Raw genomic sequence first — 13427 nt, 5'->3', positions numbered from 1 at the left:
GGGCATAGCCCAAGGTTTGGACTCCTAACATTGTGATCCAAACTTGCTAGCAGTGCCCTTCCGAGGGTGGGGTTGCTGAATGCTCTGGGGTCAGATCCAGGAAGGTCGAAGCTGGGTCAGCTTCTTGCCCTGGTGACAATATGCTCAGAGAGAGGATGCATGCTACACCAGAGTCCTGACTGGCTTCGTATGGAGTAGTTCCAGAGCATTGGCCCGGTGATTCTGTGACACTAGGTAGGTAGGCACTAGGCACTGATTCTGTGACACTAGATAGGCCTTCGTGGGACTGGGAGGCCAGTTGCAAGCATTAATTAGGAGGCTATTCCAGGCATACAGGCCTGCATGAAAGAAGGCATGGAGTTGGGTGTGGAAGGAGGGAACAGTCAAGAGAAAGCACTGGATGGAGCTAGGCAGTGGAAAGGGGTGTGGGAAGAGATACTTAGCATGTGTGTCGTGCTCCTCGCCATCAAAGGGCTTTACAAATATAAACAAATGAATCCTCACTACACCCTACAATATAGCTATTATTATTATTCCATTATACAGATGAGCAACATGAGGCACAGAGATGTTAAGTGACTTGCCCATAGCGACAGAGGGAGTCACTGTCAGGAGTGGGATTTGAGATCAGGTGTTTCGTGTTCCCAGTGCTGTGCTCATGCCAACAGGCTAGTACTGCATTTGATATGAATTATAGTACACAATCACAGCACAACCCTAGTGGTTTCAAATAGAGCAGGATTAGGCCCAACAGCACACATTTATTTATGCAAATAAGTCAAGCAGGATTTGGGCCAGGTAATGACCCACACTTCTAGACAAAATAAACTTGGTCACTTTCCCCTCCCCCTAAAATAGCCCCAGGTACTCACGTGCATTATAAACAACAGGACTCCGCAACATCAGCTTAAATGACAAAATCATTTTTGAGTATAGTGGCATAAAAGAAACAACTGAACTCAGCAACTCATTGCTTTTGCTCTCCTGTGACTTGAAAACAAAGACATGGATTTTTTTTTTCACGTCAGGTTTTAAATCTTGTCTATTTTTTATGGCCTAGCAACAAATGCTGAAATATAAGGTTTCTGTCACAGAAATGGTAACAAACCTTAAAGTACAGCCGTGCTAGTGGGCACTGTTATAATAAAAGAAAGCTCCTGTTTGGATACACATGAAATAGAAAAATCGAGTCCAAACTCATCCTGTTAATTAACTCCCCAAATGGGCCAGAGTATTAAAAAGATTAAATTAATTTGTCATAAGAAATCTGAAGTCTTCCAAATATATGGGTGTCAGTTATACAGCAACCACCTTGTCAGGCTTTAAGCAGAAGAATGTGCATAATAGATGCACCAAGTACAAGAAATAAAGAGCATGACTACATCTGCATTGTTTACAGCATTAACCACATTAGCACAGAGGACTGTTCTACACAGAACCAGAGTTTGAGAACAATAGGCAGAAATATATGTGAGTATGCTCACTAAATCCAGAGCTCAGTTTGATCCAGTCACAATCAGATCATTTTTGTCTGCTTTTCTACAAACATTGCCTAGCTGTGTTGTGTCTGCATAAACACTTGCGGGGGAGCGAGGGGGGGTATTTGTGTGAATACAGGTAGTAGGGTTACCATATTTTGAGTGTCCAAAAAGAGGACACTCCACCGCTCCAGCCCCGCCCCCGGCCCCGCCCCAACTCCACCCCTTCCCCAAAGTCCCCGCCCCAACTCCGCCCCCTCCCCTGCTTCCCGCGAACATTTGATTCGTGGGAAGCCTGAAGCAGGCAGCAGGTAAGCTGGGGGTGGGTGGGTGGGGGGAGGAGGCGCAGCCCAGTCTGGCCCCCCCAAACCGAGCAGCTCCCTCCGGCGGCCGGCCCCGGCCCCAGCGTCTCCAGCCTGGCTCGGCTCCTGGGGTGCCGGCCCCGGGCCAGCCCCCGGCCTGGGCCCCGGCCCAGCACCCCCGGCCCCGCACCGCCGGGCCCGGTCCGGCCCCGCACCCCTGGGCCAGCCCCCGGCCGAGCACCCCCGGCCCCAGCCCAGCACCCCCAGCCCGGCACCCCCAGCCCAGCACCGCCGGCCCCCGGCCCGGCACCCCCGGCCCCGCACCCCCGGGCCAGTCCCCGGCCCCGCACCCCCGGGCCAGCACCGCCAGCCCCGGCCCAACCCCCGGCCCAGCACCCAGCGGCGCCGGCCCCTCCCTATTTTCCCGGACATGTTCGGCTTTTTGGGATTTCCCCCTGGACGGGGATTTGAGGCCCAAAAAGCCGGACATGTCCGGGAAAATCCGGACGTATGGTAACCCTAACAGTTAGCTGTTTATGATCAAGAGTATTCTCTGTTCATCTGAGGTCAGAAGGTAGAAACCATATCCTGTGACTTTGCAGGCCAGTCACACAGCTCGAACAGTAAACTCTGAATACTTAGTATGAATAGTTAGCAAAAATCCAGCAGGCTGAAACATGGTTCCTAAACTCTATTAATCAAATAACAAACAAAACAATTAAAAAGGTCTAAATCTGCCAAATTAATTATTTCTAATGAACAGTTCATGCAGTTTTACTCAGAAGCTCAGAACCAGGATTTTCAGATTGATGCATGTACAGATATGCACACAAAAGTAGGTATGGATTTACATGTCGAAATTGCAAGTACTAGCAATACTGCTAGTTGGTCATTTGTGTGTACAAGTTAGATATACAAATGAATTTGCATATTTGAGTGTAACACTGTCCTGGGATATTTTCTTAATATGTCTTGTACAAGGAGCACAATATCAGCTCTTAGCACATCACAATTAATTTAAATGTAGTTCAATTAAGTAACTGTAAGACTTTCAAGAGCACATTGGGCAGAGAAGATTTCAAATTATTCAGATGAACTCCCCCTTTTTTACACATAGGGGCTAATAAATATGCATTAGCAGGGCCAGATATTTTCTTTTCCGGGTGTTGTGATGCTGACCTACAGAGATGGATTTAGCTGCAAAACTCTAACCTGGTGGGTTTGGATTCGGGATGTTCAGTTAGCCCTGAAGTCAATGTAGTTACCCCTGTGTAAAACTGGTGTAATGTAGTGCAGGCTTAGGCTCAGGGAACCATTAAGTTTTGGAGTATGATCTGGAGTTTGGTTTGAGCCTGAGCCCACCTCTGCTGGTAAGTCTCCCACATTTGGCAGCTGCCTTTTTCCCACACTGGGTTGTAGGTGAGTTCCTACATCTTTGAGCATGGGGAAGGAGACAGCTAACATGCAAGCTGAAGCTAACATGCAAAAGAAAGGAAAGATAGTCTATATCTGACAGGGGCCTGGTCCACACTAACCCCCCACTTCGAACTAAGGTACGCAAATTCAGCTACGTTAATAATGTAGCTGAATTCGAAGTACCTTAGTTCGAACTTACCGCAGGTCCAGATGCGGCAGGCAGGCTCCCCCGTCGATGCTGCGTACTCCTCTCGCCGAACTGGAGTACCGGCATCAACGGCGAGCACTTCTGGGATCGATCGGGATCGATTTATCGCGTCTAGACAAGACGCAATAAATCGATCCCAGAAGATCGATTGCTTACCGCCGGACCCGGAGGTAAGTGTAGACCTACCCATATGTGGCCCATTGACTTTAGTGGGATTTAAATGTGTGCTTAAATGCTTTGATGAATCAGTGATTAAGAGTGCTGATTATCCCCCATGTGGACTACTGCAAACCTAAAGTCTGGTCTACACTAAAATCTAGGTGAAAAATCCATACCCCTGAGTGACATACTTAAGCCAACTTAACTCCTGGTGTAGACAGCCCTAGGTCAATGGAAGAATTCTGTTGACCTAGCTACTGCATCTCAGGAAGGTGTATTACCTATGCTGATGGGAGAACTCCTCCCATCAATGTAGGTAGTATCTACACTGAAGCACCACTGGGGTGTAGCTGCAGTGCTTCAGCTGTGCCCCTACAGCATTTCAAGCGTAGAAAAGCCCTAAGGGTCATTTTTGGTTCTCTCTCGTCTACCTTTAATTCCTATCTATTCCCAGCATTTAGTACCATTTGCATTTTTAATTTTTTTCCCCAAATGGGAGATTTTACCTCCTCTTTCTATATTTAGTTTATTCCAAGTAAATCCTGCTTATTTTCCTCCTTTGCTCAGTATTATTCATATTAGCGGAGTCGGGCGCGGGGGGGGGGGTTCTTGCTGTTCTATAAATATCCAATTCCAAAGTCTTTGCAAGAGAAAGCATGACAGAGTGGAAAAGGTGATATCAAGCAAGAGAGGCCTTTGCCCTGCTCTGAATACAGCCGCTACAGTGGCTTCTATTCAAAATGATTTTTACCTCATCTGGAGAACAACGGTTCAAAGACCAGAGTTATTGCCACTAATGATTTACTTGGCTGCACTCAGGTTTTGCTGACATACTGTGTAATATTTTTTGCATGGAAGTGTCACTATGAGGGAAGTTAATTGCTTTTAATGTGGATGGTGATGAGAATGTTTTCAAAAAGCTATTTGCATACATTTTCTAGAACATAAAATGTGTAACTCCATCCAAGGCTGCGTGCTCAGGCAGACTAAGAGTGTTCCAATGGATTAGTGAGCTTCACAGTATCCATCAGAAAAATTAACCACCAGAAATTTCCCAGCATCAAACATAACTAAAACCAGACCCACTCAGTTTGGATGTAGGGTTACATGTAACAAATAAAATAATAATACTTACTCAGACTACCAAGCCATAAACAATATATATGACATTGTAACAAACCATTAGCTACTTGGGGCTTCATAACCACCACTATGCTGTTCAGTAAGATCATTCTGAATTTTATAGCAATGGGAATAGAACCCAGGTCCTCTTATTTCAAAAACATAGGCTTCACCCACTTGAGTCCAAGCAACTTTATTAGTTAGTATATTAATATAGGGCCTGTGACACACAGCTAATCAGTTCTGATTCTTTCCAGCAGAGAGAGAGAGAGAAAGAGAGCGAGCGCGCATATACACTCACACACTCCAGTTCATTGCAATACTTTACAAACAAGTTACTATATAGATCCCATCTTTCTTGATGTTCATTGTTGAATATACTCCGCATGTTTATTTGTATGCAGATTTTACTACAAGGAGATTTTAATTCTGTGTTGTGTCTGATCCACGCAAACAGCTCCCTTTTCCTTTAATGGAACTTTTATACGTGGCCCAAGGCTAGCGTATCTCTCCAGGTGTCCTGGATATTTCTATAGCACCAGCCATTGTATTCTGGCCTAATACTTTTTACTGAAACACTAAGACTCTCCCTGCCAAATTGCTATGTTTTACAAAAACAGAAAACCAGGTGCTTAGAAGCACCAGGTATTGACAAAGACAGGAGTCTGGACCATATGAACCTACTGTGTGGTCTAATCTGGTATGATAATTATCTTACATTTATATAACATCTTTCTGTGCAAGGAGCTCAAGGCACCTTAAAACTGATTTGTTACTGAAATGCAGTCAGCTCTTCGGGAACTTGCAAGATGCAAAGCACTTCCTGTGAGAGGCTAAGTAACCTCAATTCCAAATGAAGTCAATAGGGGGTTGTGGATGTTCAGCCTGTCTATCCACCTACCCATCTTATCCATTATGTTGCTCTTGCCACCACTGTATTTGACACCCTGTACACACAGCAATAGTACAAAAAGATGGGACAGGATATGTGGAATATCATTTGGCAATAAAAACTCATTGGGAGTTTTAGGGAGGCAGAGTGTGATCATCCATATTGGAATTCAGTCAAGACACCATCGCTAACATTCTGACAGTTATCACAAGTGCCATGTGATCTTGAATTGACACAAGGCATAGCAAGAACCAACACCTGGAAGCTGAAGCCAGACAAATTCAAATTAAATTTATGCACATATTATTAACAGTGATGATGATTAACCATTGGCACAAACTACCATGGGAAGTGGTGGACTCTCCATCTCTTGATATCGTCAGATCAAGACAGGATGCTTTTTGGAAGAGATGCTTTAACCAATCACAAATTATATTTTAGTCAGATCCAAGCAGAGGTGAAAGTAAGCCAGTCCAGTCCAGTCCAGCATACCAGTAAGAGCCGGTACACAGCCGACCGTACCGGCAGGGCCACTGATGAGGGGAGCCAAAAGGGGCAGCTTCCCCGGGGCCCAGCAATTTAAAAGGGTCTGGGGCTCCCGGCAGGGGCCAGAGCCCCAAGGCTCCCAGCTGCCGCTACCGCTACCATGGGGCTCCAGTGATGATTTAAAGGGCCCGGGGCTCCGGCCCTTTAAATCACTGCTGGAGCCCCAGGGTAGCACTGGCAGCGACGGCTGGAAGCCCCTGGCCCTTTAAATCTCCACCAGGCCACGCAAATGGCTGGCAGGGAGAGTCTGGCCCCAGCCCTGCTCCTTCTGCCCAACCCCCCCCCCCATTCTGATTGAGCCCCCCAACACACACACATCCTCTCCAACACAGAGCACTGGCACCACAGCTTGCATATCAAGGTGCATGGATTTTTATATTCTTAAGTATCGTTGATTCGTTCTTCACAGCTGCTGAATGTTGCTAAAGGCTATAGTTCAGTGAAGACAGTGCCTTATAACAATGCAAACTAGATTTTGCTTTTCAATGTGCAATTACAGGAATAAACTCTGAATGTTACGTAATCTGTGCTTAAACGATCAAGTTGAAAAGGAATGAAACTTCTAACACCAGGCCAAATCTGGAGACTCTGACTCAGATTTTATTCAGTCCTTTCTCTGGCAAACTCCCATTGAAGTCAATGGAAGGCTGCTTCAGTAAAGACCCAGGTTCTGATTCTGCAGTCACTTATACTAGCTTCACATAGGCAGAATTCCATTGACTCCTAGCTAGTTACTTCAGAGATGAGGGGGTGAGATCAGAATCAGGCCCTGAGCAGGGCCGGCTCTGGCTTTTTTGCCGCCCCATGCAAAAAAGCCTCCCGCCACCCCCCGCTCCCTGGCGGGGAGCGCAGCAGGGGAGGGCGCTGAGCCTGGCCAGGACCCCGTTCTCCCCGACCAGCCGGAGCGCCAGGAGCAGGGCGGCGAGCCCGGCCAGGGCCCCGCTCTCCCTGACCGGCCGGAACGCCGGGAGGAGGTGGCAAGCCCGGCCGGGGCTCCGCTCTCCCCGACCAGCTGGAGCACCAGGAGGAGGGCGGAGAGCCCGGACGGGGCCCCGCTCTCCCCGACTGGCCGGAGCACTGGAGGAAGGGAGGTGAGCCCAGCCGGGGCTCCGCTCTCCCTGACCGGCCTGAGCGCCGGGGGAGGGTGGTGAGCCCAGCGGCCCCGCTCTCCCTGGGTGAGCGCCGCCCTCCTCCAGGTGCCGCCCCAAGCACATGCTTGGAGGGCTGGTTCCTGGAGCGGCCCTGGGCCCTGAGGCAGGACCTCAGGTTCTGGCATAGAGAAAAGGAGTGGTTGCTGGAAGATCCCTACCTGAGGGCTCATTTTTTACACTATAGAGGTGAAAACAAATGAGGCTAGCTGACATCACTTCTCCGTCAGAAGAGAGGATTCCAAGGAGAATCCTCTCATCTGGCCAAGGAAATAGTCCTATTAACTGGATAACGTCAACCCTTCCTCTTTCTTAAAAGTCCCCCATGAATGTCTCACCTCAGCTTTGGAATGCCTAGCTACATAGTTTCTATTCCATGTTAATTCATCATGTTTATTTGTTTCATTAAATCAACTTTGACCTGTGATCAGGGCTGCACTAGCTATAGGCAAACTAGGCAGCTGCCTAAGGTGGCAGATTCTGCATAGGGTGGCTGGGGCAGCTGGGCCAAACCTGAGTGGTGCTGCAACCCCATATGCCAGGTCAGAATGCCCCCCACTCAAATTTTGCCTGGCTGCTCCATCATGACAGAAGGGGAGCTGGGCCAACCCTGAGTAAATGGTGCTACAATCTGCAACTTGACACAAACCCCCGTCACCTCCCTCACCCTGCACCCCTACCACAAGCACTGAAACATCAGAAGGCTCACTGCATCCCTTCTCCCCTCTCTGTTCTAGAGAGCTGGAGTGGGTAGCATACTGAAGTTTGCCTAGGATGGCAGATTGTCACGAGTGGCCTGTGCCCATTGCTAGTGCTAAGCCTTTATCACTCTGGATTTCTCTTTGTATGTCTCTTAAATCTGCACGTCTCCCTCTATCTCAGCTCCAGAGACCAAGGACCCAATTCCAGTCCTTTGTTTAGGGCAAGAAAGGCCATACAGTGTTGGGAACTGATGTCTCTAGATGTAAAATATAGGTCCTGTGTGTAGCGTACTAGAAGTGATTTGTATGCTGTGTGTTCATGAGAGCTATGCTTTAAGAAACATAGCCACTGTTATCCTGAGGAGGAATTACAGAGATAGCCTAAGAAACAGGACATTCTACTGATGAAAGCTTCAGAGATGTGCCCTTGAAAAAAAAATTCCTCTAATAAAAAAGGAACTGTGAGAGAGCGTGTGGTTTGGTAGTTACAGTAAGAGTCGACACACTGAGTTTCTTATTCCTAGCTCTGCCACTGACTTGCTGTGTCACCTTGGATAAGTGACCTGACCCCATTTTATCCATTAGGAACAATGCTCAAATAGCAGAGGCAGCGTGGTCCAGTGGATGGGGCATTGGCCTGGGAGGCAGAAAACCTGGGTTCTATACATTGGCTGCAGAGTATCTGGCACAATGAAGCTTTCATCATTGAGTGGGGCTCCTAGGTTCTACTGCATTATAAGTAAATACATTACTATTTATTTATTATTGTTAATAGTTAGTATTTACAAAAGAGACAGAGGAATGAGCCTGTGAAATCCCTCAGTGGTCAAGGAGATCTGCACGCCAACTGAAGATGGGAAAAGGCTGGTGAAGACATGGATTATGCAGCATTCCATCAGCCAACCAATAAACTCTTCCCTATACTGTCCCCCTTTTAATTAACGTGCCTCAACCCTGACCATGGTCAGAGAGGAGTTCACGCTCCATGGCCCACTGTCCTTGGCCATTCTGCTGAGCCTGCCAGCAAGGGTGTGATATGACAGTATCCCTGAACAATGTCCCCTCCCTGTGCCCTTTGGATTACTGTTGGGCTGGGTCTGTGTCAGTTTCATTCTTTATTATTTTATGACTGATAACAGTCATAAAGTGTTGACTCTGCTGGTACATCATGCCCAGCACTGCCCACAGCCCATAAGGTGTGATTTATTTACATCTCCAACTGTCCTGAATAAACTCAGGATTTATCACTTTAAAATATAGAATTATTAAATGAAAAGCAAACAAACCATTGGACTCCAAAGTACCTACCGATTTCCAAGTAACTAATACAAAGGGGGCAGGAGAGGTGCTATCTGCTGATGGCTCATGCTCAGATCTTTCCAAATATATTTTATTAAGATTAAGATAAGATAAGAAGATATAAAAACAGCTCTGTTATGTGAAGGGTTTGAAACAATTTTCAGTATTTTATCAGTCAGCCTGAGAGAATCCTCCCCATCTGCCCAAAAGCAATAAAGCAAGTACATTACATGACTGTCTCTTCCTCTCCCTTCTTTCAGTGGCATGCTTAGCCTTCCTCTCAAAAATTAATACATATCCTGAGTTTGATAGCAAAAGTCATTCATCATCAGTTCACTCAGCGTACAATGAGTTCTCTTTCCTCAACCCCATTCTGAAGTGTAGGGGGGGAAATAAAATAAGGGACTGCAAGCAGATGATCTTCTGACAAATAGGTAATTTCACAACAGTTCATTAGCATCCACTGTGTCTGGCATGGGTCTGACAGCATTTGAGGAGTCGCTGTGAGCCTGATCCTGAGGAATGCTGAACACTGAGCACCTCTGAGGTGAGGGCGTTCTATCAACAGGATGGATGCTAGAGCACTGCTGGTATAATCCTTCTATAAACTCACAAACATGCAAGCAAGGGACGTGGACCATCTTAGGCCCATTTAGGTTTTGATGTTACATATCATCTTTAGAACACACAACTGATTTTGCCTGCAAAGTGGGCCTGCATCCCATTTTCCACATGCAGCTCCAACAGCCAGCCATTGTCCTGCATGTGCAAAAGTGGGCACCCAAAATCAGAAGCTGACTTGAGGTCAGCTGAAAATTTGATCCCTGTCTTATCTTCACTCAAAGAAAGTAATTCCTTTCACTTATTTTTTCCCATTGCAGAGCCAAGATGCCATGATAAAGAACATCTTATAAACATCTGAGATAAAAAGGCCCAACTTCAGCTATTAGTTTCACTGATGTAAGTCAAGTATCAGGGGGTAGCCGTGTTAGTCTGTATCTACAAAAACAACAAAGAGTCTGGTGGCACCTTAAAGACTAACAGATTTATTTGGGCATAAGCTTTCGTGAGTAAAAACCTCACTTCTTCGGATGCATCCGAAGAAGTGAGGTTTTTACTGATGTAAGTATATCTCAGGTTCTTCTATAGCTCCCAATTATCACAATCTTTAATGTATTTATCTACATAACACCCTGTGAGGTAGAGAAGTACTATTTTCTCCATTTTACAGATGGAGAATTGAGCCATGGAAAGACCAAGTGACTTGGCCAAGGTCACATAGGAAGTTTGTGGCACAGCAGTAACTTGACCCCTGGCTTTCTAAGCCCAAGGCTACCACCCTAATCACTGGACCATTCCTTCTTTCTTCAAGAATAAATCTAAAGTAACTCTGCTGACTGCAGCTAGTTACCTACACATTTACACTGGTATAACTGAGAAGAGAATTTGCCCTAGACCTGAAGATTAATTATTTCTCCCAAGCTTCCAGTGCACGGGTTACATATAGTTAGGTGCTCACGTGTGTCTGCTCTTAATTATAATCATAATTATTTATTTAGGCTACTCTGTATTATTCAAGAAATAAGATTAAATACAATGATACCTACAGCCACATCATTTTGGATGAATTTTAAACAATTATGAAATTCCTGGGATCTTTTAAAAGAAACATTTCAACACACACATTTGCCAGCAGATGCTCATTAGACACACATCAAAAAACCACAAATGAAAAGTCTGCAGAAAGTCCCCCTGCAAAAAATGATCAGTTTGTGTTGTGCTGGTGCTCTCAGAGCATGAAGAGCCCATCTGTGCAATTATGCCACCCTAGTATTTGGTTCAGTTACTATCAGTGTCACTGACAGTTTGTTTTTTGTTTCCTTCAGTGATGTCTCTAGGTCAAAATGTCAAACACTGTGGTAAGTTCCACCTCTGAATCAAGTACAGGAAATGGGGATTGTTCCCATCATCGTCATGGAGTATTATATAGTTTGTAACCTTATATGGTCTGGGTCCTGGCTGTCTGAGAGATGTACCAATGAGATCGCCTGAGATAACTCTGCTAGCAGTCTATAGATTTGAAGGCTGAGACTGGATTTCAATGGAGCTATAATAATTTACACCCCTCAAGTTCTGCCCTGGAAACTATAAACTCTCTGTATTTCCCAATCTTCATGTATGTCTCCCCAGTTCCCATACACAAACACCTTATATGCCTCCCCTGGTTCTTTGTACCCCCTTCCAGGTCCATCTCCCTTGCCCATATTCCTTGCCCTCCTTTCCTATGCTCCTGGGCTCCCCTGCCCATATTGCAACCCTCCTTCCATTCCACATCAGCACCCTGCTCTCCTCCAATGCATCGCCTCCTTTGGCTTCCTTCAGAGCCCACCCATACTAAGGTTGGGAGCATGGCTCCGTGCCACCCTTCTATGTCTCTCTGATTCTCTATTCTCAGTCCAGGTCCCCCAAATCCCCTCCCCTTTATTCCCCTTCCCAAATTCTTGTCCCAATACATTTTCTCTGGTCCCCTGCCCCCCAATCCGTTCCCCACTTCTGCCCCAGCTGAGTCAAGCAGCTGGAGTTAAACTGACCTCCTTCTATATTATAAACAGTTCTATTACTGGCCTTGCACTTTAGACACATTACAATCCCTTTATATTAAAGGCTCACCTCTTCAGCAAAGCCAACAAACAAATATGGAGCTTCTAGATCAGTGGTTCTCAACCAGGGGTACATGTATCTTCTGGGAGTATGCAGAGGTCTTACGAGGGGCGGGGTACATCAACTCATCTAGATACTTGCCTAGTTTTACAACAGGCCACCTAAAAAGCACTATCGAAGTCAGTACAAACTAATATTTCATACTGACAATGACTTGTTTATATTGCTCTATATACATAGACTGAAATGTAAGTACAATATTTATATTCCAATTAATGTATTTTATAATGATATGGTAAAAATGAGAAAGTAAGCAATTTGTAGGTAATAGCGGCTGTGACACGTTTGCATTTTTATGTCTGATATTGTAAGCAAGTACTTTTTAAGTAAGGTAAAACTTTGGGGTATGCAAGACAAATCAGACTCCTGAAAGGGGTACAGTAGTCTGGGAAGGTTCAGAGCTACTGGACTAGATCACACCAGTCAGGAAATATAATAACCCTAAAAAAAGCACAATAAAAAAGTAAACTCCAGCTAAATTTTCAGACTACCATGGCTAGTCCAAGAGTCTGTCCTTTTGTGCCAGGCACAGCTCAGGTGTCAGGGAAGGGGAAGGGGCACAAGTGGCTAGAAAATACCTTTGTTCCACACCAATCCTAGGACCATTGATGAATGAAAGATGCTTGCTGGGCCAGCTGCCCATGGCTCCCAAGGACCATTCCAGAAGCTGAGGCACATCACCAGGGCACACAACAGCCTTAGCCATGTCCCCGTTTCTCTGGGTATGCTTACTGCACAAGGTTCTGGGGTGGGTAGCATATGAACCCTTATGGTGACTCTAACACTTTCACTGATCGTATCCATTAGATAGCTCAGTGGTTTGAGCATTGGCCTGCTAAACCCAGGGTTGTGAGTTCAATCCTTGAGGGGGCCACTTGGGGATCTGGGGCAAAATCAGTACTTGGTCCTGCTAGTGAAGGCAGGGGGCTGGACTCGATGACCTTCCAAGGTCCCTTCCAGTTCTAAGAGATAGGATAGCCACCCAAAGTTGATTATACAGGGAGAGTTGTGGGGGTATATCTGTCCAGAAAAAGACAGGAAGCCTGAGTCATAAACCCTTCTATAAATTGCAAGCATGGTCCTAAAATGGGGGAAGGAGGAATAGCACCTCCTCCAGTTTTAACATTTTTTTTAAACACACCTACATTTTATTCCATTTTGATGCATATTAGAATAACATTCACAAACACATATACAAAGTGAGTATGTAAGTGTCTGCAAAAACCCTAACACATTACTGGATTGTGTATGCATAATGAATAATAATCCCAGTTATTAAACTTGGATTACAACTTCAAAAGGGCCTCCAAAAATGCACCCAAAATGTGCAGGCACATATGCCTGTGTGCACAAACCAGTCATTTTCTTGAGGCACTCTTACTGGAAAGTGAAGTGACAGATCCTTAGATTCCTTGCAGGGGCTGAAAAAGAGCCT

The sequence above is a fragment of the Malaclemys terrapin genome, chromosome 12 (assembly GCF_027887155.1).
Source record: "Malaclemys terrapin pileata isolate rMalTer1 chromosome 12, rMalTer1.hap1, whole genome shotgun sequence".
Taxonomy (NCBI): domain Eukaryota; kingdom Metazoa; phylum Chordata; order Testudines; family Emydidae; genus Malaclemys; species Malaclemys terrapin.
This window is presented reverse-complemented; position numbering follows the sequence as displayed.